Source organism: Taeniopygia guttata, chromosome 2 (assembly GCF_048771995.1).
Source record: "Taeniopygia guttata chromosome 2, bTaeGut7.mat, whole genome shotgun sequence".
Classification (NCBI taxonomy): domain Eukaryota; kingdom Metazoa; phylum Chordata; class Aves; order Passeriformes; family Estrildidae; genus Taeniopygia; species Taeniopygia guttata.
Window position 1 is genome coordinate 46,475,577 of NC_133026.1, and position 26,198 is coordinate 46,501,774.

The 26,198-nt window shown below is 38.4% G+C and overlaps 1 long non-coding RNA gene across 1 annotated transcript; it reads left to right on the plus strand.

The window, feature by feature from the left end:
• The first annotated feature begins 3,917 nt into the window (after positions 1-3,917).
• LOC140682645 (uncharacterized) lies at positions 3,918-17,592 on the plus strand. The gene is made up of 3 exons (XR_012054624.1): positions 3,918-5,383; positions 6,514-6,594; positions 13,018-17,592. It is a non-coding gene; the product is annotated as an uncharacterized lncRNA (long non-coding RNA).
• The last annotated feature ends 8,606 nt before the right edge of the window (positions 17,593-26,198 follow it).

Consider the following 26,198-nt stretch of genomic DNA (forward strand, 5'->3'; position numbering starts at 1 on the left):
AAAATGGATCAGCTCTAATTGTGTTTTCCCGTGGGGAAGAAGCACAAGCTCAAACACTCACTGTTTCTTGACTGAAGCTTTCACCTGTTTTACACTGCAGGTTTTTTTACCAGCTGCAGGTGAAAAGATTTGAAGAAGTCTTTCAAACATGTAAGAGCTGAGGGGGGTGAATGGGGTGCAAGGATGAATTAATGTTTATGTCCTGAATTTGCTGGAGTTTTGTGCATGATTACAGAATGTTTGTTATTCTTTGTGTGTCATTGCCTGGGTGGTGGGAGGAAGCTGAAGCCACTCAGAATGTAAAATTGTTTCCCTTCTGTAAGTTCAGCAGGGTTTAGCTAATGACCCCTGAAAGCCAGGATCTCATGGTGAATATCTGGACGGTTCAGCTGTGGTATGGCAGCTTGAAAAAGGTGAAGTCAGCTGGGAAAAAAAAACGGAATAGAGATAAGTAATCCAATTTCAGGGGTAGCTTTTCAACAAAGACAGGGAAGGAGCTTGGATCATGTGACAAAAGACTTCAAGATATTATCAGGACAAATGTGCAAACTTACAGTCTTTCCTGTGGGAAGACTAAGCAATACTGGGACAATCACAGATGGGGTGATGAGTGGAACGAGGAGCCTGACACCAATGTAGAGGACATAAAAGACATTGTTTCTCAAACAGTGTGATAAAAGGACATTGTTTCTGTAGCCAAACAAAATAAAAACATAGTTGAACATTATCATGTCAATAGTCAAGAATGTTAAGCTCCCAACAAGAAGGACAAATCTGAGAGAAGTGACGAGGCATGTGAACAAATGGTTATTAAAAAGCCATACATAAAGTGAAGATACCAATTGGATTCTGAACCATCAGAAGTGTGAGGTTCTGAACAAGCTTTCTTTGAAAGCCGCTCCACAGTATTGGGGGAAAAAATCTATGTCTAAGACTGAGCTGGATAATACTTTGTGAAAGTAATCGTATGAGGCTGTGCCTGCAAGAGGATACAATGATTCTCCAGGATGCCCCTTCAAGTTCTGTATTTTGATACAGAGTTGTTAGAACACAGTGAAGAACACAAAGGGAAAATTCAACTAATGTAAAAGCGGATATTTTATAAATAAACAAGTCAATAAATGTGTTTCCTTAGGATCATGTAGTGAATGTGAAACACAATCAAAGTAAAGACAGTGTTGTTATCTTTGCTGATAGAGGTGCATTATCCAGTACAAGAGGTCAAATGATTATTGTATTCTTGCTGTGCATTAGGTTGGGGTATATTCTGGTTTTACTTGCCTGGAGTTTTTCTTGAGATGTGTACATGTTGTAGCAATACTGTTCATGCCTGTAAACAGGAAGGCTAATTATTACAGCAATATGGATGAGGTAATGGAGCATGACTGTCAGGAGTGCAACTGGTGAGCAGGCAGGTAACAGACTAATGACTGAGACATTGTCAGAAAAATGAGAGTTCTGTGCGAGATGCCTGCGGGATTGTGCACTGGGGATATGGAGGGTGGAAGTGGCCAAACACAGCAACTGAAGACGCATGGTTTAGGGTGAGCACATACTGCTGGTGATGACTGAGGCTCAACTGTGTGCTTAATGAAATGAAGTATTTTTAAAATGGGAAAGTACAGGATGCAGTGTTTGAAGATTTGATTAAATATAAGCAGACAGGAGCTATGATCTGGCTGCTTTCTTGGGTAGCTACATTTGGACCTTCCTACATGCTGTTTGATCAAACAAAGATAGAATCAGAGAGTCACAGAATGGTCTGGGTTGGAAGGAACCTTAAAGGCCATTTAGTTCCAACATCCCTGTCATAGACAGGGACAGCCTCCACCAGACCAGTTGGTTCAAAGCCCTATCCATCCTGGCTTTGGCCACTGCGAGGCATGGGGCATCCACAGCTTCTCAGAACAACCTGTTCCACTGCCTCATCACCCTCACAGTAAAGAATTTTTTTCTAATATCTAATCTAAATCTGCCTTCTCTCAGTTTGAAGCCGTTCCCCTTTGTACTATCACTACTTGTAAAAAGTCCCTCTCCAGCTCTCTGGAAGGCCCCCTTCAGGTACTGTAAAGATGCCATAAAGTCTCTTCTTCAGACTGAACAATCTAAACTCTCTCAGGCAGTCCTCAAAGGAGAGGTGCTGCAAACCTCTGCTCATGTTCCTGACCCTCCTCTGGACTTATTCCTACAGGTCCACATCCCTCCTATGTTTGGGGCTGCAGAGCTGGATGCAGCACTCCAGGCTGGGTTTCACTAGGGCTGAGGGCAGAAATAACTCTCTTGACCTCCTGGTCACATGTTAGCTGTTGAACAAAGTCTTTTGGGTAAAGGTGATCTTGAGGGAAGACTGTGGTTAAATGGGATGGAGGAAGTAGGATCTATCTCTTGTCAGTGAGAGAGACAGATGGTGTATCTATTGTAGCTAGTGAATATGCACTTGTGAAAAAAACCACTGTTACACAGCTAAGCACCAAGAGACTGTGGAAGTGGCATATCCATCAAGAGCAGACCTTGATGCGCATTAATACGAGTAGATTGCTGTAAAAGACAGCTTTCATTGTCTCTCAAGATACCTGCAGTTCTTGCACTCTTGGTATCTTGAAGCTCAAAACATACATAGAGCTCAGAGAAGATTGTAGAAAATTAATCTATATTGAAGAGGTCTTTCCATGATCAGTACAGTGGAAAGAGTTAAAAATCAAATACTTAAAGTAGGATAATAAACTTTACCTCTGACACTAGAGGAAATACATATCTAGCATGCACAGATAGGAATCTAATGATTGGAGCCAAACACAAATCAACTCATCAAACTTGTTAATGAAAGCACTCCTCTGATTTACATTGCTCAGTAAAGTGGTCATGCGGAAATCTTAATGGGCATCATGGCTTGTAAAAAGTAAATTAAAATATGCAAAACTTTTGTCTCACGTTGGCTACAGACAAGTCTAGTGCAGCACCTCAACAGATACAAGTTTGAATGTGGCAGTACTGTCCCAGTAGGGGCAAAACAGCTGTTGAAACTGGACATTATTTTATTATACTGCAGTGGCCTTGTGTCTTGTTTCATGAGGCAGAGTGGCACATTTTCCCTTTGGGAGAATGTTCCCAGAAGATTGCTGGAGAAGCCAGTCAGGAGTGAGCAGCTGGAGAAAAATTCAGCTGAGAATATGTGGAGCTGTGCCAAGAGCCTATGGGCCAAGAGGAATATTGATAGAATCATGGAATGGTTTGGGTTGGAGGGGACCTTGAAGACCATCTAATTCCAAGCTCCCTGCTATGGGCAGGGACACTTTTCACTGGACCAGGTTGCTCAAAGCCCCATCCAGTATCATCCTATATTGTAGCAGAATTGTCAAGTGAATTGCCTGAGGAGGCTTCTGCAGGTCTAGACTGTCCTCTGAGGAAAGTGAAAACAAGGGCTGTTTAGGCAGCACACCAGGATATGTACTACCTGGATATGTACACAGCAAGTAGGATGCTGCTTAGCTCATTAAGGGGTGAGTTTGGAGGCCCAGGTTTGCTGGGTCCCACGTGGCCAGTTGCTCACCTGAGATAACCTTGGTAAGGATGCTGGGATCAAAGACCAACCCTTTATCCAGGGTTCAGTGAGTCACAGCTTTTGAAGTTGTTATCAAATACTCCTCAGCTTGCAGTTCAGCAAGGAGTTAAAACAGAAAATCAAAGGGGATGAAGCTTTTGTGTTGAACCACAGTATATCTACCAAATCCAAACCAGAAATAAAATGTGTGCGTGTATAAGGAATAAGATCTCAGATGCATTACAAAAAAATTCAACCTCAAAACTATCTTATCCTTGAAAGTGGGAAAGTGGGTTTTGGTAATGGTTTTGGTAGTTTGGGTTCATGGGTTTTTTTGTTTGTTTGTTTCTTTTGTTTTCTTGGTTTTTTGTTGTTTTTTTTTTTTGTTTGAGTTTTTGTTTTGTTTTTGTGGGGGTTTTTTGTTTTGTTTTGCTTTGTTTTCCTTTTTTTGTTTTTGTTTGTTAGATGGGATTTTTTTCCTTTAATGCCATCTAGAAAAGGCTGCTTTCTTCAGCTATGCTAGGAGTGACGGATGCAATAGAGACACTATAAAAAAGTATAGGACCCTCCATTTGCCACTTGAGGTGCACTTTTACTCAATCTACTCCCTTGGCCATGTAAGGGTAGGAGAAATCTTGTGTACAGCATTGGGATTTGAAGTGGAAGGACTATTTATGGAGATTATTCTGCAGCATCTCAGACCCCTTTTGTTATGAAAAAGCCACATTGCTATCCTTAATTCCATTCTGTGCAAGTGTAAACAGCCACCTCTCCAGCCTCTGGTTAATTCATTAAATGGTGCTTGCAGCATAAGTTACAGCATCTGTTGAGCTGCAGTAAGGGGGAGGGTGGCAAAAACCCCCATTTCCCAAGCATATTCCCAAGAAGTATAACAGTGATTAAGTAAAAAAGCAAAATCAGTAGTTAAATGCAGGAACCAGTCTGTGAAAACTCACTCAAATACATAATCCTGAGAAAACTGCTGCACTTTCTTTCAAATCCCAAGTATCTTCTTCCCTCAACAACATATTCTCAGTTAAATCCATATCCAAGAAGGATAGTACAACACAAGCTTTGTTTTTAATGGTCACCTCATTGTATTTCATAGTCGCTACTACAAAAAGTGCAGCAAATTTCTTCCTGTGTCCTCTCCTTGATTCAGTCACTCTAAGTGTTTACAAATCATTATCCTGCAAAATAATTGACTCGTTGCTATTAGGACTTGAAACTTTGAACAAATGCTGAAATTACGAACACTTGAAATGTATAAGAATAGTGACAATGGTCATTATCATCAACAAAAATAAAGGGAAGACAGATTTTACCGACTGAGTATTTTGCCTCAAGACTAAAGAAATAAGTGTGCTGTTGCAGAACGGAATGTTCTCTGGGCATAAAAAATGATGCATTTTAAATTAGAGGGGGGTGTTTTCCCTCTGTGTTTCGAAGTTAAAATTAATGCAATCTCTCATAAAATTCTTATGGCGTGATATATATGTCTCCTTAAATACCATACTGTATTCACCACACTGTTCTCCTATATTCCCTTCTGTCTTTTGCAGGGGAGAAGCCACCATGTGCAATAAACTGTTCATGCAGTTTGGTGGCTGTACCACACATTTTGGTAGCTTCTGTGTGTACTCATCTGCCTATATCCTGGGTGGCCTTTTGTTGCTTATGAAAATGGAAAATCATCCCAACAGGAAAAAAAGCATTCTCCTTGTGGGTCCTCTGTGAAGACAGCAGTACTTTCTGTAGCTGCTGTTCATGAAGTTGCAGGATCTTTATATCTTGGACACATCCAGTTCTCTGAGATGTGTAGGTACTTGGTGGACTCAAAAGGTAAGAATTGGAAAGATGTACAGTGTGATTACAGGTTTTGGCTTTTTTTTTTTTTTTTTTTTTTTTTAAGAAAATCAAGCTATAAGCCCTCTTAGTTTGTCTTACAACTAACATTTAAATTAAAGTATTTTTAAGCAACATTTTGAGCTCGTGGATTCCTGCCATGTTATAAAACACCTGACTGCAACATAAAGTGATCTGAAGTACATATCCTGAAACAGAAATGAGCATAGGATAGCACCTAAGGAATAAGTGATGAAGCCTGCTAAGACAACAAAAAAGACTCTCTGATGTGAACAGTTCTTTAAGGAACCTCATGGTATTTTTTTAAAAGGTCAGCTGTAACCATCGGGTTGTTTCTTCTCCTGAAGCTTTATAAATGTCATTGGAAAAAAAAAAAAGATAAAGAGCAAAAACTGTATGAACATATGCATTTCATCATATGTTTATAGTGGTCACAGATAGTAGTCATACTCTTAAAATCTGGCCAAAGGTAGCGCAAAATTTTGTCTAACACACACATAAATGAAAGAGAGACACCCTTTGCTCATAGAACAAAAATAATGACATCACAGAATCAATGTTAAATATAGCTGACCTTGAAAGGACAGTTTAAGAACTGAAAGTTCTTTCAGTTTTAAGATTTCATGAGCTTTATACAGAGACCTTGATGCTCTGAAAAAAAGAATCCAGTCAATGCATTGCAGATGAACCAAATCTCAATAAGCAAGAAGTGACTCCAAGTCTCTGATGCTGCTGCTGGAAGGATGCAACTTGGATATGTCAACTACCAAAAATTATTCTGTCTAGTCCAGCTATATATGCATATGTTGCTGCCGTTCAGTATTATGAGTCTTTTTGAGGGATAAAACAACTGAGCAAATAAAAAATACATTCTATCAGACTCCTTAATTTTTCTATTAATTTCTCAGGTACATATTCAGTTGCTGAAGCCTGTTTCTTGTGAAGTTTAAAAATAGTCAAAACCCTGTAATATTTCCATTTTAATTTCCATTTGTTAGTTGAATGGGGACTGAACCTGAATCCATTAAATAGGAATTAACTAAAATCTCTGTTAAACCTAAATAAATCTAAACCTAAACTCTTTTCTCCTTTATTAATAATCCTAGCCTTTGAATGTCCTGGCTCAAGACATCCTGGCATTTATTGCTCTCCAGTGGAAACTGTTTGCACCCTTTACTTCAGTAGAGGTAAGATGCCTCCTGTGGCCTTCACTTATGCAGTTCTACCATGCAAAGCTCTCAGAGCGTTTAACAAACCTTGCATAACTTTCACAGAGTTAACAGAGGAAACACGTCTTTACCTTTTCATTGGAGCCAAATTAACTTTGTGTATTTTGAGATTCCACACCTGTAAGTCCTTTGCTTGATCATACTCAAAAGGGTATGTGTGATATGTGTTGTGGTTTAACCCCAGCTAGCAGCCAAGCCCTATGCAGCTGGTCACTCACTCCCCTAACAGTGGGATCAGGGAGAAAATGGGAAATGTAAAAGCTAGAAAAACTTGTGGGTTGAGATAAAGGCAACTTGATAGAGAAAGCAAAAGCTGCACGCACAAGCAAAGCAAAGCAAGGGATTAATTCAGAGCTTCCATGGGCAGGCAGGTGTTCAGCCATCTCCAAGAGAGCAGGGCCCCATCACAATAAAGGGTAACTTGGGAACACAAACACCATCAATCCAAGTCCTCCCCTTCCTCCTTCTTCCCTCTACTTTATGTCACATGGTCTGGAATATCCCTTTGGTCAGTTTGGGTCACCAGTTTGGGGCTGTCTTGGCTCCCAGCCTTCCATGCATCCTCAACTTCTCAACTAGTGTGGCACTATGGAAAGCAGAAAAGGGACTGTGTAGTCCCTGGAATAACAGCAATAAAAAAAAAACCTCTCTATATTATCAACCCTGTGTTCAACACAAATCCAAAACACAGCCCCATACGAGCCACTGCGAAGAAAATTAACTACTCCAGCCAGAACCAGAACAGCATGGAAGGGATTTGTTTTTCCCTTTCCTTGTTTTTTTTTTTTTTTGTTTTTTTTTTTAAATTTAATTTTATTTTTAATTTTATTTTTTTTTTTAATCTGGGCTTGCCTGTGACCTTGTGCTTGTTTAGGGTGAAAAGAGGGAATTTTGTCTGCTTCCCTTGAGCTTCATTGTATACTGGGAACTATAGAGATGTTTTCTCACTGAATATCTGAGACTCAAAACTTGCACAGCCTTCTATCATGTAAGCCCAGCCAGTTTGGTTGACTGGAGAAGGAAGGAAATTCTTGGAAGTCCTGATTCCAGATTCAACCAGCTGATCAGAAAGCAAGATGCCAAAACTTTGAACTGAGTGCAATAACTGTTGACTTAGTGTTAAAGAAATTATGACAGACCACTTAGTGTTAAAAGTTGCTGACAGACAGCAAATATTTTTGTCACATTCTTTTGCCCATACCTTGGTAGGAAGAGAAAGAAGTAGAGGCACATAGGAATATTCCATTGCAGAGAAATTATGAAAAGGTTATATTTGCATCTTAGCAACTCATTTCAAGATTGATGCCTAGCTGGAGGGTAGCTGTTGACTTATGGCAGTATTTGACTGCAGCACTGAATTTATGTTACTTGGCAACGGTAACGCACATTTAGCAGGAATGCAGCACACCTCCTTGGCTGGGCCAGCCTGCATCCCTTTAATCATGCACACCAGCATGTGAGACAGGTTGGATCTGTGGCTTCTGCCAAATTCCTAGTAAAATTTAAGTGCAGATGCCTCTCACAAAATTAAAGGTTATTTTAACTATATTTATGGTCCAAAAATACTTGTCATAACATAGGAAGGACCCTTACTTTTCTTTCAAGGACATGAAATGCTTAGCACATTTGAGCTTATAATGTGCACAAGGCACTGAGCAACCCAAACTCTCAGGATACAGCTGACCTTTCATGTGCTTTCACCACCTTGGAGGAATTTTCCAGTGCAGCTGAGGAGGGAAAAGTTTCTTACAGTGATAAGGGACACTCATAGATGTATAAAGAAAGTCACATAAAAAAGAAAAATAACTCTAATTAAGAATAGCTGATGTTTACCAGTTTGTTCAATGAATTTTCCTATTTTTTGTTGGACCAATTTGCTTGGGTCCTATATTTTTAAATTTGTTGCCCAAAGTAACTAACAGCAAGCAAGGTAAGCTTTAGAACACCGACGATTAGCAGGTACTGCACAAAAAGGAGAAAACGAGTCCCATGCATCTCTAGATGAAAGCAGATAAAGCAGGACCACTCCACCCACTCTCCACTCATCTCTCTGCCCGTGATGGGTTGACCTTGGCTGGCTGTCATTTACCCACCGAGCTGCTCATTTGTTCCCCATGCTCAGCAGAGCAGAAGGAGAAAATAAGAAGAAAAAATCTCCTGGGTTGAGATAAGGACAAGGATGTCACTTATCAATCACTCTCATGGGTGACTCACCTTGGGGAATAGCAATTTAATTTACTGCCAGTTAATAAGAAAGAAGGATAATGAGAAATTAAACATAATCACTTTCCCCCCCTCCCCACCTCAGTTCTTCCAAGCCTCAACTTCAGTCCTAACTCTTCCACCTCCCCTTCACTCCCCAAGTGTCACATGGGAATGGGGAATGGGGACTGTGGTCTGTTGACAACTCTTCTCTCCTCTTCACCTTCCTCCCCTAATATTGTCCCTGTTTCATATAAGTTTGTTTCCACTTATGGGAAACAAACCTACATCGCCGTGGGTTCTTCCCACAGGTTGCAGTGCTTCAAGAAGTTCTCTAGCTTGGAGCATTTCTAGATGTCCTGTTCTTTGGGAATGAACTGCTCCAGTGTGATGGGTCCCCTATGGGCCACAAGTCCTGCCAGAATGGTCTCTGAGCAGTCTTTAGAAACAGTCCTGGGAGAGGTGTTGCAGCCATGCACCCTTCTGGCTTCCTGCCATTGCTGGAAAAGAGCTGCCTAGAAGGACAAATAAGTTGCATCTGACACTTCAGATTGGTTTAGTGTGGCATTTAGAGTTATATAAAAAGATGGCCCCTTGAACAGAAGAATTCAAGAGCTTTAAGCAGTGACAATTGCAGCAGTTGAATGCATCCACGTCAGAGATTTAAAATGAGTAGGCAGAGAAAATAAATACCAAAAAAACTTCCACATGTGGAAGAGAAGGGGTATCTTGCCTCTCAGAAAAACCTCATTTGAAAACATTTGAAAACTATTTAGTAGAGTTTCAACCTAAAAGAGGAGGAGAACTGCAGTTGAAATGGAGCAAGGAGTGCAAAGCATTAACATTTCTCTCTTGTGCCATTGATTGAACAAACATATAAATAAAGTACATTCTGACAGATTGGCTTAAAGCAGTGAATTTAGAGGAAATGGAAAAGGAGAGAATCATGACAAAACATTTATTTTGCATTTGCTCTGCAAAATGAGAAAACTATGTATCAGTTAAATAAAACACAATTTCCATAATAATTAACTAAGCTTCATTTGCATTACAATACAATGCAGCTTGAATACTCTGCATATATCCTAAATATTTCATGAGAAGATCAGCTTTTAATCAGCTAAGGTATAAAGCTCTACAGTTACACTGAACCAAAGTTACATTGCCAAAGCTACTCAGTGGAAGTTTTCTGAATGTCATTCCTATTACTCATTCATTAAAAAGCATTGGCTTTCATTAGAAGAAGGATTGAGCAAATCACTTCAAAAACCAGAAACCTGATGATTCAATCTGGGGGATCAAAGTATCAGAATTTCTCGAGCTTTTCTTGTATTATTTCAACAAAAGTCAGTTGAGTTTAGAAAATCAAATATTTTTTATTTTACTTTTTTTTTTTCAAACAAAGAATAATTATTTGTAGTTATAGTCTGGATGTTTGATCTTATGAAGAATCTCAGCAAATAAAAAAATAGGAGCAAGACAACTGCTGTGACACACTAGTTTAAAAAGCATTCCCACCTTGAGTTAACCAGGAACACAGTGAGAAAAGGAGGTAAAAACAAAAAGGCCCCCAAAATAAATATAATAGTAAAACTCTGATAATAAAAGGTTCTTCTTTAATATATTCTCAAGCTAACACAGGTGGTGGAAAAAGCTGTTTGAAAAAATATTGGAAATATGATGTGATTTGACAGAATCCATGTGGGTATTTTTTGCTTCTTTTCTGCAGAAGGGTATTGTTATGTAGGTTTACCTCACCTTAAAATGATCTCCAGTTTGAAACTTCTAAATAAAAAGACTGGTTAGAAAAACTACTGCAAAGATGATGCTTCATGATATTAGATTTAGATTCAATTTTGAAGTTATGACTAGATAGCTTTTAAATTAATGGAAAAAATGCCAATCTATTTTAAAAATATACTGCCTTTTTCTGACAATAGTGTTTTCACTGTGCTCTTTCTTTCTCTCAGACTGACTTCTCAGAAAAGAAGAGATCAGAATAGGAGAATGGAATAACAATACATCTTATTCTTTGGGAAAGATCAGTGAAGGAACAGTTATAGACTAGCCACAAGGATAGGGAGAGAAAAACTGTCAGGATTGTGCAAAAATCTGTAGCAAAATTAAAACAATTTTAGAAATGTTATAAAATTAATCACACTTTTTATCTTCTTTTTTTTAAATTTCTGCTAGGTAATAATTTGTAATTGGAAAATTATTTATTATGGTGACACCTGGGCACCAATGGAAAGCAACACATTAAGCTGGTGAAATAACAGTGCAGTTGTTCTGTTTCCTGGCAAATTAAAGGTCTTTGATGAAGAGCTCTGCAGCTTATGCAATTGATGTGAGTTCTGGGAAAGCAAAATCATGCTGAAATTGTCTTTCCCTGCTCAAAACTCTGTACCTGCCTACTTGCAGTGCTCTTGTGGAAACCTCTCTTTGGCCACTACCAACTGTATAACAGTGGCATGGTGGCAGGGCAAGGGTTAAGAGGTGGGACTTTCTGATGTCCATGCTGAGATGCTTCACAGTTTCACAGCTGAGATGCCTTTCACAGCTGTCCAAGTACAGAAAGGATTCCCTGTCACATCAGAGGAAGTGTTATGTCAGAGATGTGCAGTAAATGGACTGAGTGGAGGTAGAGGAGAGAATCTATGACAGGCACAGTTTTATCTGTTAAGAGCACATTAAGTGACATTAAAAGGTGCTTCCAAATACTTCAGTGGTGGGTTTTGTTGGATTTCTTGAATGCTTAATTAATATCTCTCTCTCTACAGTGCCTATTACTGTTTTAAATTCAAATAGTGTGTTGCTTGTAGATGGAGACATTAGGGAAAATATATATGTATAAAACTTAGTGAAAAAAAATGTATCTATGTATGTCTAAAACCATGTACATGGACCAGCACTAGAAAATATGCTGCTTTTTGCAGGATGGAATTGTCACCCTACTGAATTTATTGGGAAGTTTTTCATATATTTCAGAAGGCTCTTTAGCTTTTTTTGTTGTTAGAAGGTAATTCATAATTTAATTCTAGTTCTCCTATGAGATGCAGGTTAAAAAAAAAACCAGCAAAAAGAAAAATATCAAAATCTTTGCCCATGAAAAGTTACATAAGAAAGATGAGGAAGTTTGCATAAATACAGAAGACCTAGATGGTGTCATGGGTTAAAATAGTTTGGTTTTTTTTGAAAGGAGGAGACGAGGTCATTATGAAAGTGATTTTGGGCAGCATAAAACACATGTTGAAACATGGAGGATTTTCAAATAGAATTTACAGCTTTGATATGAACCTGGAATTTTGCTCTGTTTAGATTTTGACACAGTATGAATGGAAAACTCTAAATTGAGTACATTTGAAGTGAATTGCTAAAGATGGAAGAGGAATTAGGAAAGTGTGTCCCTTTCAGTGCAAGACAGAGAAATTCAATAAATAAGAATTACTAACCTGTCATGTTTTTGCTATCAGCAACATTCCCTCTAAAAACCAAACAGTTCTATAATGATCTCTAATATTTCTGTGCTGCTTCTGGGTGAAAACTGTCGAATATGTACATAGGTTGCAACATTTAAATAAAATGGCACCACATTTAAAATATGTCCTGAGGTACATCTGAAGAAAACTACAATAATGTTCTTCATATTGGAAAATAAAACACTATTTATTAAATTAAAATCAGATGCATAAGGTATGTCCTAGTTGCAGGAAGGTTAACTGCTGAGCATAGTGTCACTTCACCCAGATAATTTCAATCCTGTTAGGACTGCCAAGAACAGACTATTTTTAAAGCTTGGTATGAATAATAAATGGGTGGTAAAAAGCCCCAGATGGGGGCACAGGAAATCTCATGGTCTTCTCATTGCACTGTGTTGTTTTGTGCTGCTGTTCAGAGCACATAAAAATAGCTATCATGCGGTGTTGTGTTGTACATCACTTCTGTTGTGTTGCTGTAATGGGCTGATCAAAGCACCAACTGGTGGAGAGGTAATGTCTGATAGCTGAAGTGTAAACCTTTCTATTCATCACAAAAAGCTCTTCAGAATGCTTCTCTGGGCTCTTTCTAGGGTTGTGGACAAGGTTGTGGGCTTTGTTGGCTGAAGTCCTATAGATTTGCACACTGAATGAAGCAAATCTTGCTGAAATAATTTTTAAATTTGGCTTGTTGTAATTGCAGGTGGAACGAGTTAACTAGAGAAGAATCTAGCATACAGAAGATGTGCAAAATTGCCCTGAATGTGCTGGTCTTAGCTAATTGTTCACAAGAAACTGAAAATGTGCTAATCCTGCAACTACTTGGTCTTCATTGTTCTTTAACATCAATATCAAGATCACTGATTTTAGGTGATATTGGAATAGTAGCCTAAAAACTTTCTGAAATTAATTTAATATAGAAGTGTAGGAAAAGCTGCTAGCAGAAATCTTACTTGGAGCCTAATTCTGCTCTGAAATACACCCGTTCTTGCATCCTTAGGTGTTGCGTCTTTGAGGGGGAAAAGGTTGCTCATTTCATATTACTTACATGGAGCAGGATGTGCTTTCCTTAATTGCAACCAGAACAGCAAGGTAATTGCAAACATTTTCAGGCAGGCTTGTGAAGAGCATAAATTTTTTTCCCTTTTAAACTTCACTGAGTTTAAAGAATTCACATATACCTGTGTTCTTCAACTTCTAAGGGATCAGTGGGAGTACTAAGTGAAGCAAAGCTATCAGCAGAGGCTGAAATTCACTGAAGACAGTACACAGCTTCACTGGAAACTTTTATGGAGTCTTCAAACTGAAAAATACCAGTGACTTACATCAAAGACCAGAAAACATTTTCTCCTTCTGGTCATTTCTCATTTGATTCATAGAGTTCTGCTTTATTTCTGTGTGAAGGAGGCTGTGTGCTCGGATTCATTATATAACTGAGTCTGAAACTCATTTTATGACTCACACTTTGATGCTGACCTCTGCAGCTGCTTGGATTCTCAGCATTTAAAGAGAGAGTATGAGTCAAAAGGCTTTCATTGCAAAGATGCTGTCACATTATTACAGACTCAGGCTGAAACTAATTTAATGAATGAGGATGCTCTCTGTATCAAAGATTGCTTCCCACGGTCAGATATATCACCTTACATCACCAAAGACCACCAGCAGCTGCTAGTTTTGCTAAGCTAAAACTTATATATGTATGTATGTATATGAAAATGTCAAGGAAACCACTATGGTCCCTCTTGAGCAGAGAGCAGGCCTCCAGTAACACACAGGAGGTGTTTTTGCATTTATCTTAATAAATGGAAATTGCCTAGTGGCTGTGGAGGCCTGTCAAGTTATCTGTGGGAAAAATCTCAGCCTGTGCCAGCCCTGTGGGGTGTTTTGTATACTCCAGGACATCTAGGCATCTGATTCGTACTGCTGAGGTAATAAAAACGTGTGCATCATTAAGAGGTTCTCTGAAGAGCCACAACTCCCCAAGAACAAAGTGGCATCTGTCTCTTCAGTCTGGCATAAAGAAAATAGCATGATTTTTCCTCCATTTTCCTTTCTCTATTAATTTCTACTTAAATTTTACCCTGGAATTAGAAAAAAAAACCTACAAAAAACGGATGAACCACATATCAAGAGACGTGTCGCCTACCCTCATGTCGAGAAAAATTTATTCCTAAACTCTTCCTGATGGATGTTTCATTAACTGAACTAAAAAAACTCCTGGGATGGGCTTACATTAGATCCCCAGGCAACCTGTCTCAGAGATTTCCATTGCCTTATAACTAGAGAATTTTTTTTTGTCGCTAATGTCCACCTTAATCCTTGCTGCAATTTGCGTCCCTCATGTCATATCCCTTCCCACACTGATGGATTTGAAGACTGGTTCTGTGTCTTTCTTCACTCACTTCCTCTCCTGATTAAACTGTTCTTTTTTGTCTTTGCATATAACACATGCCCTGAGATTCTGATCATTTTTATTATTACAAGTTTTTGCCTTAAATCAGTGAAAAAGTAATTACTTGTATAAAATAATCATGCCAAATATTGTAAAGAACAGATCTTCATGGCTTGATAAACAAAGCTTTTTTAATGAAAGTGATGATTATGGAGAATTGTTAGAGAATCTAAGATTGATGCTTAAATGTTATTTAAAGCAAAACAAATGTAATGCAAACACACAACACACATAAAGAATTCCACATATATGAAAATCACAGGCAGTCTTCAAAGACAGAGACCGAATCTATATATTTAATGTTTCATTCCTGACTGTCTTGAATTGTTGTCCTAGAAAGGCATGAAAATGATGGGTAAAAAAGAATGGCTTATCTGTAACAGCTTTTAGATATATTTAAGTCTCCTAAAGCAGTTTTTCATTGGCAAAAGCACTTAACTGGAAGGTGAAAAATGAATGCTTACAGGAATGCCACTTACGCAATCTGAAAGGAATGCTAATAGAGTTTATTTTGTTAGAGATATTTGTTGTTATCAACTGAGATGTGCCGATGTGTTTGATGGCTTTATGAATTTCCCTGAGAACGTTGTTTATCCGGTAGACTTGGATGGAAATCACCAAAAATGTCATCTTCCTTTAGATCCTGACCCTGCAGAACCTTTAAGAACGTACTCAATTCTGAATAAAAGTTCACTACTTCAGTAAGAAACAAATATGTACTTAGCATTAAACTCATCTTAAAGGACTTTTGCTAAATCATGGTGTTATTTTCAGGTAGTTTCATTTTCTTTAGCTTCCAATGATTCAGTGCTGTATGATTTATTGCTTGTTACAATGCATCTTTCATCACTACCTTTCCTGCTCCTTTATTGTTCAGATGTACATTGCTGCTATAAATAATGCTGTTGTGTGAATATGAAAAAAGAGTTTCCTTCAGCAACTATCATTGTATGCTGTCACAAAGTTTGTGAAGGTTAAAGATTAATGCTTAAATAAGGTACTTAATAATGTTCACATTACATATCATATATCTTCTATGCACATTATATATCATATATCTTCTATGCTTCTATTTTTGCCTCTTTTGCTAAGGGAAGATGTGTTATTGAATAATGATGGTTGCAATAGCTATTTGAAAACACCGAACAGTTGTTTTATAGCTGCAAATGATTCAAACCTTTACTGAAGAGATGATAGGCTTGTCTGCTTTGCTCCCGTCTATTACATAGATTTTCTGGATGGAGAATTCATCCTGCAGTGTGCTAATGCTCTGATCCTTACCTACACCTAAAGGAGGGGCTGCAAGTTTTAAGTTTCTTGCAGCTGAGAATAAATAAATGTAGATGAAGCTTAAGCAGCATGAAAAAGTGCTCAGTTAGCTCAAGTTTTCCATCATTTTGTTTGCTGACATTTAAAATCTTTGCTCTAAGCACCTATGTCCTCTGTCACAATATATGTGGATCTTACCTGCTGAAATTGGTTCTCTCTGCTCTCCTAGCTGGGTGTCACATGGGTGATGAAGAACAGCAGTGCAAAGTCCTCTTGTGAGTTTGGAATTGCTCTGACAAAGCTGGTTTATTACTGCACTGAGTAGGATCTATAGGTGAGAAGATGTTTCCAGCAAACCCCTGATTTAGGAGACATTGCCTGTTGTGGCATTGACATCTTATGGACAGTAAAAAAGATCATTACCGACTGACAGGTAGAACTTGACAAAACAGCTGCTAGTAAAGTAGGAGGTATGATTCTCTTTTATTAAAAGACAGTGATTTATTTGAAGTACTGGATCTCACACACATCAGGCTTAGTGTGTGTTTTCTGAATCCCAGGCAGTTCCAGCAGAACCACCCCAGAGCTTGCAGTGTCTCTGTTTGAGTTCAGGAAATCGAAAGCTCATTAACTTTTGGCTCTCAACAGACAGCTGCTCACTGAACAGCCCTGTCAGATCTTTGGCTTGTCAATTTGTACAAGAGTTTGGAACCAGGAAGTGGAAGAATAGGCACTTGGGGAGTGAAGGGACGAAAGTTTCCATGAACTAGAAATCCTGCTTTTTATCTTCCTCCATTTCTAGCTAGGATAATTAAACGTGTCTGTGCAGCATCTGGAAATACTTGAAGGTGTAGCTATGTCCATGGATACAAGACAGTGGAAAATTCAATGATATGGGAGGACTGGGTGTGCAGTAGTGTGACATACTGTGGTGAGCTTTATGTAATTTGTCAGCTGTGTCCTTCTTTCAACATTTGGCTGGAACCATCTGGAATGACCAGGATTGCTGTGCCAGTAACCTGTAATCACGTTGAGAAACCCACCCCGCTGTCTTCTGCATCTCTGGGGTATTTTCTGGTTCCAATGGGCAGTATGTAGGGCTTCTGTTGGAGATACTGAGGATGAGTGCTGCTGCTGATTTTTAAACATCAGCAGAGATAGTTGTCCTTTATCTTTTTCACAGGTAAAACCTTGGAGTACCTGCTCTCCCTGCTGTCACTGATGGTCTGTGAAGCCTCTATTAGCTTTTCAAAACAAGCCATCAATGTTTAGCTGGTTTTTCTATGCTGGATTTTTCCTCAAAATTCCACCTGAGTTTGAAAACAAGCATGATGCCTCACACATAGGGGGCAGCTGATTTCTGCCTTATAAAATGCAGACCCTGTACCAGGTGCTTAATTTTCAGAGAATGCATGGAGTTAAAGTAGTCTTTAAAAAGCCATCCGGAGGGAAAGAATTGTCATTATACTGTAAAATGCTAGAAACTGATCAGCTGTGTTGTGGTAGTGGGCTTCTGGGAAAGTTGGTTTTGGTAGCATCAATGTACTTTAAAATAAAGGCAGGCCATAGGACAGCTGTGTCTATTGATTTTTTTAAATATAATCATGGCACAATGATTGTGCACAAATGAAATTTCATCTTGTTTCTTCAGGCTGAGAAAAAAAACTAAGCTTTCACTGTGAAATGGGAAAAAAACCTCACATTTGCTTTGGTCTCCAGAAGAAAGGTAGGTGTCAAGAGGTGTGAAGCTTCATTTTAAAATCATGCTAGTCACAAGCAGCCTTTTTTGCACTGCACAGGTGTAGGGGATACACCAGGGCAAGCTTGATAATTCACCTCCTTCAGTGGATTTGGGTTTGTTTGCTCCTGCAAGCACGTTCCCTGTCCCCAGAGAGTCTGTCCTGCTGCAGCTGAAACCCTGCCATCAGAAATCAAATGCAAATGTGTTAATTAATGAGGAGTCTTTATAAAGTGAAGTATATTACCAGAATGTGGCCACTCAGGCAGTTTGGTCACTTTATAACCTGGCTCCATTAGTAGGTATTTCCTTGGGTGGCTTTCAGGTTGCTCCATGCTGTAAAATTAAGTGTTGCTCACCTCTTTCCTTTTAATTGCTGGTGTCAAATTTTTGAGTTAATTCTTCCATTTGCAAGGCAGCAGTGAAGGTGAAGAAACCACTGATAGCTGAACTCATTACTTATCCACTTTATAGTGTTCAGGAGGGACATTCTGTGGTTTAATAGTCTCTGCTATAAAAAAGCATTTAAAAACTCAGTCACTATGTTGATGCTGCAGGTAGTGGCCAAAAACCTTCACCTACATGCCATTGGAACGATATCCCTAACTTTGCATGACTCTGTTGGTTGATGCAAGGAACAGAAGAGAGGAGCAAAAATATTCTGCCTCTGACCTGAACTGAAGGGTGTTGCTCTTAAGTGATGACATGCAAATAAGATCTGTGTTCGTCTGCAGGCAAACCACTAAGAACCAGTAAGAGGCCAACGTGATAAAATCTTAATGGTGTTTTTGCTTTCACAAGCAGCATTCAAATTAGAAAAGACTTTCAGCTAAAATAACAGGTTAGAGAAATTTCAACTTCAGCACTTTCTCTGTGTAATATTTAATTTTCTTCATTTTATAAGTTTTGAAATATTATAGCTTCATCTTGTAATTAAATTAAAAAAAGCTGTTACCTGACCTAAACCAACACAGCTGAAATTTTCTATTTTCATTTCACTATGGGTGAGTTCATACCTCATAATTTATTAGCACTGTTTCCAAAAGTAGTGTAGGAAAAAAGGTGAAATGCATACCCAGTCTCAGCTAGACTGAGCTAAGGATATGATATGGAACAGGCTTAGGTTAATTTTGGGCAGGTACCACAAAGATTTCACTATAACTTATTCAATGTAACTGATGACCCATTACTGAGTATCTAGAGAGTCAGGGATGAATTAATAAAACATTTTTTTTTCAATTACAAAAATGGAATGAGAACTTGTACATATATATTATACATATGTATAATTTACTGTTCTGTCTTTGAAGTCTAATCTATTTGATAGTCTGGAACAGTGATTTTAAATTCAGCTTGCCTAATTATTTTATCTTCTCCTTTGATTCTCTCTTCTTCTCCAAAGAGAAGAGATTTAGCTTTGGACCATGTTGGGATTTGAACAGAACAAATTAGATGTTGACTGGACTTTTTTTAAGCACCATTAAAATGCAGGACCAAGTCACACTTCCATACCTTTAAGAAAACTTTTTATTACATTAAATATTTAATGCTCAGACAGTTAATCCATATTAATCTTACAGGACCATGTAGTGACTGCAAAATTGCAGGCCATCAATCCTTTCTTGAGCTCCTTGAATCTGTGATAAACATATGGGCTAAGACTGCCTTATAAAGTTCAGGCAAACACTCATTGAAGTTGATCCATGTTTAAATCAGTAGACCAGATCATCCAAATCTGGTCCCTGCTGCATCCAAGAGATGCTGTTCCCTGCTGTACTAACTATTTGGTAATTACTGGAGTGTACTCATCAGGAGGAGGATCACCTTCTTTTTTTGGCCTTACCCGTGCTCTGATGCAGGGCAGGGACCTTGAACACCTGAGCAAGGGACACTGATGCTCATCAAACAGGGCAGCAGAAGTGGACCGGCCTTTGCCTCAGACTTGGTGCATGTCGGGACTGAAGAAGTGAGACTGGATTTTATGAAGCATGAGATCAAAATTGGATTTTATGAAATATGGGATGAAAGACAAAAAAGACCAGTTGAGGTCCCAGACTTTTAAGGACAGAAGATTTATAAGAAAAGATGTAAACTTCTCCAGTAGAGTCTTTGTTTTTGTTTGCTTCTTTAGATCTTGCAGTCATTGCTTTCTGCTTTCCTACTTCTGGTATGGGTTATGCACCCATTACACAGATTTTTGTGTGTTCAGGGTTTTTTTGTTTATTTGTTTTATTTTGGTTTGGGTTTTTTATTTGTTTACTTGGTTGTGTTTAGGTTTCTTTTAGTTGTTCTTTTTATTTATTTTTTTTTAACTAACTATCCATTTATTGTGTGTCAATGATTTTCAGTACAGGAAGCCCTGAAATTTAGCCTGAGTAATATAAATTTCTGCTATATACATATACATACATACATATATATACATACATATACATATACATATACGTATATGTATATGTATATGTATATGTGTATGTGTATGTGTATGTGTATGTGTATGTATGTATGTATATATGCATAAATTTATGTACATATGTCAGATATTTCATTTTAAAAAATGGTACAGTTAACAGATCACAGGTGTCAAACTCCTTATAAAAGGGAAGGTTAGTTTTTTTTTAATTACATTTATTCAGTAAAATATCTATTTCTTTCACATCAGTGCTGGAGGGAATTCAGACATGTCTACTGGCATCTTTATCATGAAACAAATAATGGAAGATTTTTAATCTTTTTTTCGCTGAAACTGTCATGGATTACTGCTTTATAGAGGGAAAGAATGGAGGGGGCCAGGCACCAGCAGGTATCCTATGAGACGTTCTAGTTTGTGTCATTCCTTTCTCAAGGTAGTGAAAGACATTTCCAAACTTTCACACCCCGAGGCAGAGCCAGATTACTTGGATTTTTATCCAAGTTCTCTAAAACACCAGCTGCTAAGGTCTGCAAATAAACAAAAACTAATTGTGTGTGTACACGCTTCAGCTTTTTGACAACAATCAAGGCCTTTTGTGGAAAGAGAAGTAAAACTTTTCACAATATGATCATGAAATTAAAAATGCAGTTAGGTCTATCACTAGCCAGTAGACTTTCTAACCAATTTCACTGTTAAGTGTGGTGAAATATGTAGCAAAAGGACAGATTCTTAGTGATGTTTAAGCCGTATTTCCTCAGCTCCTAACAGTAGATTTTCAAAGTTTTCTAAAGGAGACTCCCATGATTCAATTTTTTTGACATTTTGAAAGCATGTTAAAATCCCTTCAGCTAGTCCTATGTATAAAAATATAAAATTATTCCTTTTTTAGAAGAAAAAGATATGAAATGAGAAGTCACCAAATACATTTCATTTCTGTAGAGAAAAAATTCAAAAGCTCTATATGCATATGAAATTATTTTGCTCATCACCTTCCCAGAGAAGACAGATTTTAATTAATCCTTTCTCTGAGAAAGATATTAAATCCTCATCTAATCCCCGAGCAGCAGTTCATATAAAGTCTGGAATCTTTTTTGCATGTTCGTAACCACAGAAAACATTATTTTCTCCTGAAGCAAATTGTGCTACAAAGGCTTTGAACGCTTTGAGTGTAGACACATTTTCCTTTTCCTTCATTTAATCTCTCACTGGCTTGATGCATGTGGATGCATAACAATAACTTTTTTCCCTTCCAATTTTCTTCCTGTTCCAAAGATAAAACCTAAGGAACTCTTCAACAATTCTGGCCTTTTTAAGAGTTCTGAAAACTTAGCTCTGAGCACCAGGTGCAACGAATGTCTCCCACACTGATTTCTGGTTTGCTTCTAATGACTTTAGCAAATTAGGTATTGCATTTGCTACTTCATATATTCCGCCCACACCACTGTTATGTACTTGAAACTTCTCGCACTCCTGCTTCCTAGATGATACTTATTATTTTATCCTGTATTCTTTAGTACAAGAACAATATTACCTGTTTCAGAGGTATGTTTGGACAAGCACTGGAAATTTCTCAGCTAACTAAAGGAGATGTTGTTTTATCTGTATAACAGTAAATCATCTCTGCTTATACATATACCCATATGTGAAAAGAATCCACAGCTTACCTCCCAAAAGTAGCAAGCCAGATCAGCTGTTCACATGCTTGGGCACAACCTGTGAGCTGAAAAGGGCTGAGGCAATTTATTTACATGAAGATCTGGTGCTGCTGGTCTACTGCACATAAAGCAGCTGTCCTCAGCTAGCTCATGAGGGCTGCCTGTGTGCAATGCCATCATGAGGGTAATCATGCCCACTCCAAAAACAACACCCTAGTTCACATTTCTCCAAGCATTTGTTCATAATACTCACATTTACAATGGTGAGCAAAGAATCATTAGCATGAGATATCCGCATCATTGTCACCTTAATCAAATGTGGATGATCTAAGAGACACAATAGTCTCAAAATGTGGGGACATAAAAATATTGATTTGAGTTTATTTGCCTGGTTAGAATTTTCTGCCTGTTTGGTCACTGGGGATGTGAACACTTACATCAACTGTATTCACAGCCTTAAACTGGTTGCTAAATTTTGTATTTTTCTTTAGACAGTCTTGTTTCTTTGAACTGTGTTTTCTGTGTTCAAGTCAGTGTGTGAGGCAGTCCTGTTTCACTTCTTCATTGGACTGAAACCGTAATTGAACAGTTTTATTTGTGCAGAAATGGAAATGATAGCAGCTCATGTTCACATTTTTAATGAAAATATATTTCATTGTGTGATCAATGTACTGCTAAGGAATATCAGATAATATACAAAGAAATATGCCTGAAAAATATATTAGCAAAAGACTGTTATTTTGGAAATGAAGGTTTGTATCACACCAGACTAATCTATATCTACATTATAGTCTAAAAATAGCTGGCATGCAGAAGACTACTATTTTATATACAAAATATATTTTACAGAAATTTTATACATATTTTCTGAATCTTTTTTATTATTATGTGCAAAACACTCATGGAAAAAAAATTTAAAGAAATTTTTTTATGGCACTTGTTTTTCTGGCAAACTAAGTTACTAAACACCCTGCTTGTGCCAATGTGCAGTGACAGATAAGCATGAACAATGCCGTAGAGATTTGAGCCATGCTGAGACAGTTTCTTCAGTGGGTATTTCTTCACTTCTTTCTGTCTCCTCTTCCTTTCCACTGCTCTGCAGTTCAGTGGATGCAAAATAAGTGCTGGCACAAAGCTGCTGGGGTTTGAATAGCTCATCCCTTTTGCTGCCTGAAAATATACATAATCTCTCTTCATGGAGATGACCTGGGATGCAATTGTGTATTACGGCAAATATTATCTTCTTCACTCCACCTATATAGTAATTCTGACCTAGTTCATGTCATTTCACGTGTTCACTTTTTGTCTGCACACTGGTTTTGTATGTGAGAGCAGGTGGTAAAGTGTATATTTTTCTGGAGATGGTAAAAAACTGAACTTCAGTATTTGAGGGTGTTACATTCTCCAAACTTCTCTTCAGGTGCAGTAATGATAGCAGTACAGTGCGTTTATTTTACTCTACCTTAGGCTTTTTAAAGGGAAATTGGGTGTAACTTGTTCCTCTTCTATACAATGACTTTTTTTATTTCTCTCTGTGTATGTGCATCCATATGAAGGCAGTGAGAGAGAAGCCTGCTGCTGCAGAGAGCACTTTTAGTCTGCTCTGTGTAATTTCTTCAGCCTTTTTATAAGTGGAATTAAACCAAAGAGCAGTAAGAATTCAACTGGCTGCTTCTGTATTTAATAAATAATAACCCTGTCATGAAATTGCAATCGGTAATAAAAGGTCCTGCAATTGGTAATAAAAGGTCCTGCAATTCATCTAATTGCTTTCTACCTCTGTTGTAAATCTGTAATGCTCATCCCCACAAGACAGAGTGTATTCATTACTTCAGGTACATCTTCTTCCATAGAAAGAAGGAGCAGGGATGCAGGCATTTAATTTTTTTTCTTTCCATACCTGCTTTTCTTCCCACTGCCTCTCTATGGACATATTTTTTGACCTACATTGTGGTTTGTGCTGGTCTTTTCCCAAGCTTTTAGTGTTGATGATTAGACTAATTCCTGTTTTTTGCCCTCTTCTATCTCTGTAGCATCTGTAGTACAGTTTGATCAGAGATTAAAGATGGCAATGTAGTCTGAAAACATGTTCTTCTGTATTAATTACAATCTTTTTGCTATGTTTGGAACTTTAATTTTAAACTTCACCCAGACTTGCAGTTTTTTAAAACCTTCTGCTCCTGCTCGGCACAGTTTTAGTGATTTCACTGGCTCCAATTCTGCACTTGAGGACTGATGGTGGGGTCTAATGTGAATGAGGCCTTTTACTTAATTTGACAAGCCTAGCTTCCCCAGCTTAAAGTTACAACACTCACTTCCAGGAGCTGTGAGGCGAGATCACCATGCTTCAGGCTAACACGCCACAGGTTGTTAGCCTACTTACAGTTACAAGTTACAACTTAGCTCTAAAAACAAGAAACCATTTAACCCTTAGAACTCAACTACTAGAAGAACAATCTGTAAACAGAAAAAACAGCTTGTAAACAGGAAAAAATAAATCGTAAACAAATGAAGTCCTTATATGAACTGTCACTTCAAGAGTCCCAGATTTCCATGAGGTAGGTGAGCAATTGTTCTGGTTACTGCTCCATACACAGCTCAGTGATGTCTGTTGAGGGGCTGTCAGGAGGATGCTGCCTGTAGTCCCAAGCAGGACATAGTGCAGGATGGACACATCTGGCAGGTATCCAACGTGTTCCAATGTCCATTGAAATGCACACATACTCCCGTCCCCAGGTAATAAGATCCCAAGGACCACCCCATGTATTGGTGAGGAGGTCTCTCACCATTACATTGGGCAAGCTGAACATCACAGGATCATTGTAGTGATAAGAAGTGATTTAAAATAACTGTGTTCTGGGATTTTTCTAATTCTGTTAAATGCTTCAAAGTGTAAGCAGCATTTGCTACTCTGCTCTGTGGGGTTTCACCACACATTCCCCTTTTTTGTTTATCTAAGATAAGTTTTAAAGTGTCATGTGCCCATTCTACAATGGCCTGTCCAGTTGCTAAACGGGGAATAGAATACAACACCTCAGAATTGTAGAAACTGTCCAGTTTTCTGTGAAGTATATGCAGGGCCATTGTCTGTTATGATGACGTGAGGGTTGCCAAAAGCCACAAAAGCTGATCGGCAGTGTGCGATGGCATCCCGACCGTTTTCTCCTGTGTGTACTGGAGATACCTTTTCATCATACTGCTGATGAAAAGGTATCAACTGAGATGTGCATATTTTAAATGGCCAAATCCAGGGTTGTGTGTGACATCAGTTTGCCAGATTTGCAAAGCACACAGTCCACGAGGGTTTATCACCATCAGCAGTGGTGCAGTGTGACCTTGGCAGTCAGCACAGGTGCTAACACTATTACGAGCCTCTGTGTTGGACAGCTGAAATTGCTGCTGTAAGGCTCAAACACCTTGGTGGAAAGAATAATGTGATGCCTTTGCTTGTGCTAGCTTATCTGGTTGTGGTGCCGTTCAAGCAGGTCTAGCTAGCATATATATCTGCTCTGGTGTTGCCCTCTGCGATAAAACCTGGTAAATTTGTGTGACTCCTGATGTGTAGGATGTAATAAGGGCAAGTTCTGGCTTGGATAGTACAGCATAGAGTTTTTACTAAGTTAAATAGTTGTGTATTATCATTTTCCTTTAGTAGTTCTTGGTCTAATCTTTGTGTGGTATCAGCCACATATGCAGAATCAGTTACAACACTTAGCAGAGTGTGGGGAAAACGTTGGAAAGCCATAGCTACAGCCTGTAGCTCTACTATTTGAGGTGATCCATTCTCATATCCCTCCAATGTTTGCCACCCACCTTCCTCTCACAATGGTCTTTCCTGTTTTCCCAGAACCATCAGTAAACACTATAACACTTTTTATGGGTGTTCAGCTATTTAGAGGTTTCAGATAGTGCAGTTTTGCCATTTAACTTTGGTAATATATGGCTTGATAAATGATTTGTCCTAAAAAATTTTGCAAGGCACTTTGCAAGGCTGTACAGTTAGCAAAACACCATTCAAACTGCTCTTGTGTCACAGGAATAATAATTTATGAAGAATCTCTAGCATTCAGTTGTAAACACCTGTGACAACATTTGATGATTAACTGTGCAATTAGCTCAAAGACTGTGGGTCTTTTTTGGTTGGTGAGGCAAAAACACCCACTCTGGAATGTGCAAAGGGTCAGGCCAGTGTGTATTCCACTGTCCAATAATACCAGTAGGATGAAAATTAACAGTAAGAATGAACAGAGTGATACACACCTCTGGGCATATCCAGTGGACTTGCCTGCTTGTGATAGCTTGCTCTACTTTTTCAAGAGCAGCTTTTGCCTCTGGGGTTAATTTTCCGGGGAAATTA